Source organism: Salmo trutta, chromosome 38 (genome assembly GCF_901001165.1).
Source record: "Salmo trutta chromosome 38, fSalTru1.1, whole genome shotgun sequence".
Classification (NCBI taxonomy): Eukaryota; Metazoa; Chordata; class Actinopteri; order Salmoniformes; family Salmonidae; genus Salmo; species Salmo trutta.
In genome coordinates, this window is record NC_042994.1 from 6521275 (window position 1) to 6529743 (window position 8469).

Sequence of the window (8469 nt, forward strand, 5' to 3'; positions counted from 1 at the left end):
GAGTCACCTTTTGCAACAATTACAGCTGCAAGTCTCTTGGGGTGTCTCTATAAGCTTGCCACCTCTAGCCACTGAGCTTTTTGCCCATTCTTCAAAAAAAACGCTCCAGCTCCTTCAAGTTGGATGGGTTCCGCTGGTGTAGAGCAATCTTTAATTCATACCACAGATTCTCAATTGAATTGAGGTCTGGGCTTTTACTGGGCCATTCCAAGACATTTAAATGTTTCCCCTTAAACCCCTCGAGTGTTGCATTAGTAGTATGCTTAGGTTCATTGTCCTGCTGGAAGGTGAACCTCCGTCCCAGTCTCACATCTCTGGACGACTGAAACAGGTTTCCCTCAAGAATTTCCCTGTATTTAGCGCCATCCATCATTCCTTCAATTCTGACCAGTTTCCCAGTCCCTGCCGATGAAAAACATCCCCACAGCATGCTGCTACCACCATGCTTCACTGTGGGGATGGTGTTCTCAGGGTGATGAGAGGTGTTGGGTTTGCGCCAGACATAGCATTTTCCTTGATGGCCAAAAAACTCAATTTTAGTTTCATCTGGCCAGAGTACCTTCTTCCGTATGTTTGGGGAGTCTCCCACATGCCTTTTGGCAAGCACCAAACATGTTTGCTTATTTTTTTCTTTAAGCAATGGCTTTTTTCTGGCCACTGTTCCGTAAAGCCCAGCTCTGTGGAGTGTACGGCTTAAAGTGGTCCTATGAACAGATACTCAGGGTTAGGTGGGCGGCCCTCTCTTGGCAGGTTTGTTGTAATGCCATATTCTTTCAATTTTTTAATAACGGATTTAATGGTGCTCCGTGGGATGTTCAAAGTTTCAGATATTTTTCACCAATTTGGATTATTTTGTGTATGCCAATTACATGAAATCCAAATAAAAATCAATTTAAATTGCAGGTTGTAATGCAACTGTCACAAAAAATGTCATACTGGAGAGAAGAGGACCAAGACGCAGCGGGAATATGGATACTCATATTTTAATTTCAAAGAAAAGGAGTAAAGCATCCACTTGACAAAACAATAAGCTCAGTTGGTAGAGCATGGTGTTTGCAACGCCAGGGTTGTGGGTTCGATTCCCACGGGGGGCCAGCACAGAAAAAAAAAGTATGAAATGTATGCATTCACTATGTATGCATTCACTACTGTAAGTCACTCTGGATAAGAGCGTCTGCTAAATGACTAAAATGAAAAAAACTAAGAGATACTCACGACAGTGCAACAGTTCTGCAGGCTATTAAACGCAGTGCAAAAACAACTACCCACAACCCCAAAGAAAAACACACACTCCTATATAGGACTCCCAATCAAAGACAACTCAACACACCTGCCTTCAATTGGGAGTCCAATCACCCACACAACATTTAACAAACACAAACCACCTGCCACATCCTGACCAAGACTAACACAATTACGCCCTCTGCTGGTCAGGACGTGACAGCAACAAAATAGGAAAAACACCATGGGGGGTGAATACTTTTGCAAGGCACTGTACATTATCGAGCATTTCAAAAATGTTATCCTGATACTGACTATTAGCACTGTAATGTAGACGCAGGGAGTCAGGAAGCAGGTGCAGTTAGTGAGTTTAATGATAACGTATATGGAATTATACAAAACAAGAGAAGCTTCTGACGTGGAAACAAACAATACTACCTGATGACTGAAAAAACAGAGTGCTAGATAAATAAACTCAGCAAAAAAAGAAATGTCCTCTCACTGTCAACTGCATTTATTTTCAGCAAACTTAACATGTGTAAATATTTGTATGAACATAACAAGATTCAACAACTGAGACAGGCATGTGAAATTTAATAATGTGTCCCTGAACAAAGGGAGGGTCAAAATCAAAAGTAACAGTCAGTATCTGGTCTGGTAAGTACTGCAGTGCATCTCCTCCTCATGGACTGCACCAGATTTGCCAGTTCTTGCTGTGAGATGTTACCCTACTCTTCCACCAAGGCACCTGCAAGTTCCCGGACATTTCTGGGGGGGAATGGCCCTAGCCCTCACCCTCCGATCCAACAGGTCCCAGACGTGTTCAATGGGATTGAGATCCGAGCTCTTCGCTGGCCATGGTAGAACACTGACATTCCTGTCTTGCAGGAAATCACGCACAGAACGAGCAGTATGGCTGGTGGCATTGTCATGCTGGAGGGTCATGTCAGGATGAGCCTGCAGGAAGGGTACCACATGAGGGAGGAGGATGTCTTCCCTGTAACGCACAGCATTGAGATTGCCTGCAATGACAACAAGCTCAGTCTGATGATGCTGTGACACACTGCCACAGACCATGACGGACCCTCAACCTCCAAATCGATCCCGCTCCAGAGTACAGGCCTCGGTGTAATGCTCATTCCTTCGATGATAAACACAAATCCGACCATCACCCCTGGTGAGACAAAACCGCGACTCGTCAGTGAAGAGCACTTTTTGCCAGTCCTGTCTGGTCCAGCGATGGTGGGTTTGTGCCCATAGGCAACGTTGTTGCCGGTGATGTCTCGTGAGGACCTGCCTTACAACAGGCCTACAAGCCCTCAGTCCAGCCTCTCTCGGCCTATTGCAGACAGTCTGAGGACTGATGGAGGGATTGTGTGTTCCTGGTGTAACTCGGGCAGTTGTTGTTGCCATCCTGTACCTGTCCCGCAGGTGTGATGTTCGGATGTACCGATCCTGTGCAGGTGTTGTTACACGTGGTCGATCACTGCGAGGACGATCAGCTGTCCTTCCTGTCTCCCTGTAGCGCTGTCGTAGGCGTCTCACAGTACGGACATTGCAATTTATTGCCCTGGCCACATCTGCAGTCCTCATGCCTCCTTGCAGCATGCCTAAGGCACATTCAAGCAGATGAGCATGGACTCATCTTTCTTTTGGTGTTTTTCAGAGTCAGTAGAAAGGCCTCTTTAGTGTCCTAAGTTTTCATAACTGTGACCTTAATTGCCTACCGTCTGTAAGCTGTTAGTGTCTTAACAACCGTTCCACAGGTGCATGTTCATTAATTGTTTATGGTTCATTGAACATGCATGGGAAACAGTGTTTAAACCCTTTACAAGGAAGATCTGTGTTTGGATTTTTATGAATTATCTTTGAAAGACATGCTCCTGAAAAAGGGACGTTTTTTGTTGTTGCTGAGTTTAGTAAGTAATGAAGGTAGTAATGAAGTTCAGGTGTGACTGATGATGGGGCGCAGGTTGCCAGGTTCGGTGGCTAGTAGAGCGGAGACTTCGAGCACCGGAGCAGGAGTAGATGTAACAGTACCCCCCCCTCTTCTCCCGATGGACTACACCGGCCAGGGGAACGTCCCCGAGGGCGAGTAGCGGGCTGGTCCGAACAACGAAGGTGGAAATCTCAGATGATGTTGGGATCTAGCATTTTGCTACCGGAACAGAACACGGCTCCTCTAGACCATACCTCTCCCAGTCCACCAGTTACTGGAGCCAACCCCCACGATGTCGGGCTGATGGCACAGGAGGGGCTCCCCTCAATGTCCAAGGGAGACGGAGGGGTGTCGTGTGGGACAGCATCAGCAAGGGAACCAGGAACCACCGGCCTGAGGAGGGAAACATGAAAAGATGGTGAGATCTGGTAGTTAGTATGGAGTTGTAATCAGTAAGTTACCTCGTTGACCCTCCGGAACTTGAACGGACCCACAAACCAGGGACTCAGCTTCTTACAGGGCAGGCGGAACAGAAGGTTCCTGGTGGAGAGCCAGACGCGATCACCAGGATGGAACACGGGAGCCTCACTGCGGTGGCGATCCGCCTGCTCTTTCTAACACAGGACGGCGTGCTGGAGTCTCACGTGGGCATCGTTCCATACCTCTTCTGCATGTCTGAACCACTTGTCCACTGCAGGAGCTTCGGTCTGGCTCGAAGTTCACACAGCCAGGGGCTGGCTGATAACCCAGAACACACTGGAAGGGAGTCAGCCCAGTGGAAAAGTGTTGCAATGAATTCTGGGCGTATTCATCCCCTGCCAGTCCTGGCAGTGGCTCCTTAGAAAACTCCCCAGCTCCTGGGTCATCCTCTCCACCTGCCCGTTAGACTGAGGCCGGTACCTGGAAGTGAGGCTGACTGTGACCCCCAGCTTTTCCATGAAGGCCTTCCATACACGTGATGTGAATTGGGGGCCACGATCGGAGATGATATCCTCCAGGCCATAGTACCGGAAGACCTGCTGGAACAGTGCCTCAGCAACCTGGATAGCAATAAGGAGACCAGAGAGGGGGATGAAACAACATGATTTTGAGAATCTGTCCACTATCATAAAAATTGTGGTAAAACCATCAGAAGAGGGGAGATCATTGACCAAATCAATGGACAGATGAGACCAGAGATGCTGAGGCACAGGAAGGGGAAGGAAGTTATCTACTGGAGCATTCCGGGGATAATTGGATTGGGCACATACGGAACAGGAGTTGACATAACAATTGACGTCCTGCGTCTTGATGGGCCACCAGTACTTTCCAGAGATGGACTGAATAGGTCGGGTGATACCTGGATGTCCAGCGGCGACAGCTGTGTGCACCCAGGTCAACAACCAATCCCTTATCCCCGTGGGAACGTAGGTGCACTCAGGAGGACAGGCTAGCATGTGCGGGTTCCCTCTCCAGGACCTGGTGAATGTCCACATCAACATCCCAGAGCACAGGGGCTACGACTCGAGAGGGTGAAATTATGGATGCACTCAAGATAAGAACCTCTCCTGAATCATAGAGATGGGACAGGGCATCGGCTTTAATGTTTTTTGACCCTGGGCGATTTGTCAGCGGGAAATCGAATGTGGTGAAGAAAATGCCCCACCTGGCTTGGTGCGGGTTCAGTCGCCTCACTGTCCGTATGTACTCCAGGTTCCGATGGTAGGTGAGAATGATAAATGGGTCCTGGGCACCCTCCAGCCAGTGTCTCTACACTTCTAATGCCAACTTCGCTGACAGGAGCTCCCGATAGCCAACATCGTAGTCCTCTCTGCAGGAGACAACTTTTTTAAGTAATATGCACATGGTTACCATTTCTGTGGATTACCTTGATGTTGGGACAGGACAGCCCCCACACCTACTTCTGAAGCATCCACCTCCACCATAAAGGGCAGCGTAGGATCTGGATGTTTGAGCAACAAAGGCGGAGGTGAAATGTCCCTTCAGTAGGCAGAAGGCTTTGTCAGCTGCAGGATTCCACCCCAACTTCCCGAGGACCACCCTTGAGGAGAGAAGTGAGAGGACAGGTGATCGAGCCAAAGTTCTTAATGAATTGGCAGTAGAAGTTGGCAAATCTCAAAAACCGTTGTAACCCCTTTATGGTGGTTGGGACTCACCAAGACATGACAGCCAGCATCCACCTCCTTCTCATCCATCATGACTCCTTGTGGGCTAATCTGGTAACCCAAAAAGGAGACATCCTCCTGATGGAATTGACACTTCTCCGCTTTGACGTAGAGGTGGTTGGCCAGGAGGCATTCCAGGACTTCTTGGACGTGGGCGATGTGATCCTGCAAGGTAGCCGAGTAGATCAGGATGTCATCGATATACACGACCACCTGGCGTCCAAGCATGTCCCGGAACACCTCGTTGACGAATTCCTGGAACACTGACAGAGCATTGGCTAATCCAAAAAGTTATCACCAAGTACTTGTAGTGACCAGACATCGTGCTGAAGGCAGTCTTCCATTCATCCCCCTCCCGGATGCTGATCAAATTGTTGGCACACCACAGTTCCAACTTGGTAAAAAACCAGGTCATGCGGAGTTGTTCGATCGTGGCCCGGCACCAACGGGAGAAGGTAGCGGTACTTTGTGGTGATGGAATTCAAATTTCTGTAATCGATGCACAGGTGCAACCCTCCATCCTTGTTGTCCATGAAGAAGAAGCCTGCCGATGCAGGGGAGGTGGACGTGCAAATAAAACCCTGCTGGAGCGCCTCCTGGATGTACTCCTCCATAGCCTTGGTTTCAGCCCTCGACAGAGAGTAGATGCGGCCGCACGGAGGCGCAGAGCCTGCAAGCAGGTCGATGGCACAGTCCTGGGGGGGATGAGGAGGGAGACAGGTGGCACGGGTCTTGGAAAAAACTTTCCAAAGTTTCTGGTATACCTCCGGGATGTTGGGCTTAAGGGCAACCACAGGACTCTCAACCGACTTGGAACCACAGGGAAAGGAAAAGCAGGTCTTCTGGCATTCGGGTCCCCAGTCTGGGATTTTCATCCTGGCCATGAGATGGAAGGGTTATGATGTTGAAGCCATGGGAGGCCAAGGATGATCTTGTGTACGGGTGCACTGATGTTGAGGAAGGGAAGGCTTTCTTGATGTACTGATTCCACGGTGAGGGTGAGTGGTGCTGTGATGAGTGGGATTGTCCCGGATCCTAGTTGTTGACAAACAGGACAATGAGAGAAGTGCGGGTATGAGGTGATGTTAAGGAAGGAGGCGAGGGCCTGGTCAATAAAATTCCCCGTGGCACTGGAGTTCACTAGAGCTGTAGAGACAAAACATGAAGGACAGCCAGCAGGTGAAATTGATACTAGGAAAGGTTTGGCGGAAAATGATGATGATGGAATCCTAACCCAGGAGACGGATGATCATATGGCTGTCCCTCTGCTCTCGTGGATCCCCGGTTAGAACGTACTGGACACTGTTGAAGCTGGTGCCCCTCCTGTCTGCAATAAGGATAGAGCACCAGCTGTCTACGACGTCATCGCTCAGCTGCAGAGAGGCGTGTGGCCCCCACCTCCAAGGGTTCAGGCTCTGACTCAGAATGATCAACGGAGGAGGGAGAGGGGTGATGGGGGTACCGACGCTCCCGAAGCAGGTTATCTAGACGGATGGCCATTGCGATGAGGGCGTCCAAGGATAGGTTATCGTCTCGGCACGCCAACTACATCTGGACTTCTCCACACAATCTTCTGAATAGGCTGCTGAGCGCCGGTTCATTCCATCCGCTGGATGCTGCCACTGTCCGAAAGGTGAGCACGTACTCCGACGCGGTCTGGCCATCCTGCTGTAGTTGGAGTAGGTGCTGACCCCCCTCTCTGCCCTCTGGTGGATGGTTGAAGACCCCCCTGAATAGAGCCATGAACCCCACATAGGAACCCAGATCCTCCTCTCCTCTCTCCCAGACGGCCGTGGCCAATTCCAACACCTGTCTGGTCAGCAGAGAAATAACAGTGGAAACCTTGGACCTCTCGGTGGTGGGGGCTCCAATCTGATGAGCGAAAATAGAGGGAGCACTGGAGTAGGAAGCCACGGCATTTCGATCGAGATCCATCATATTTGTCTGGGAGGGACAATCGGGCATCGCTGACCAGGACGGACTGCTGGATGGACTGGGGTTCTGGCTCGATGGGTCGACTTGTGGTAGAGAATCCTCCGCTGTTTGAAGATGATGCCCCTAGTTGAAGAACGAGTAGGACCTCATCCATTCCAAAATGAGCCAGCTGGTCATGGTGTTGACGAAGTAGGTGTCCCTGTTCATGTTCACCGACCATCTGGTTAACCTCTTACATCTAGATGTTCTGCTAGAATTAAACTCCTAAAAAATCCCAAAACTTCAATTTTTCAAACATATGACTATTTTACACCATTTTAGAGACAAGACCTCTCCTTTATCTAAACACATTGTCCGATTTCAAAAAGGCTTTACAACGAAAGCAAAACATTAGATTATGTCAGGAGAGTACCCAGCCAGAAATAATCACACACCCATTTTTCAAGCTAGCATATAATGTCACAAAAACCAAAACCACAGCTAAATGCAGCACTAACCTTTGATGATCTTCATCAGATGACACTCCTAGGACATTATGTTATACAATACATGCATGTTTTGTTCAATCAAGTATTTATATCAAAAACCAGCTTTTTACATTAGCATGTGATGTTCAGAACTAGCATACCCACCGAAACTTCCGGTGAATTTACTAAATTACTCACGATAAACGTTCACAAAAAACATAACAATTATTTTAAGAATTATAGATACAGAACTCCTTTATGCAATCGCGGTGTCCGATTTTAAAAAATGGCTTTTCGGTGAAAGCACATTTTGCAATATTCTGAGTAGATAGCCCGGCCATCATGGCTAGCTATTTTGACACCCACCAAGTTTGGCACTCACCAAACTCAGATTTACTATAAGAAAAATTGGATTACCTTTGCTGTTCTTCGTCAGAATGCACTCCCAGGACTTCTACTTCAACACCCAATGTTGTTTTGGTTCCAAATAATCCATAGTTATATCCAAATAGCGGCGTTTTGTTCTTGCGTTCAAGACACTATCCGAAGGGTGACGCGCCAGCGCGTATCGTGACAATTTTTTTTCAAAATATCCCATTACCATACTTCGAAGCATGTCAAACGCTGTTTAAAATCAATTTTTATGCGATTTCTCTCGTAAAATAGCGATTATATTCCGACCGGGAGACGTTATCATTCAAAGACTGAGAGGAGAAAATGGTGTCTTCACGTGCACGCGTGC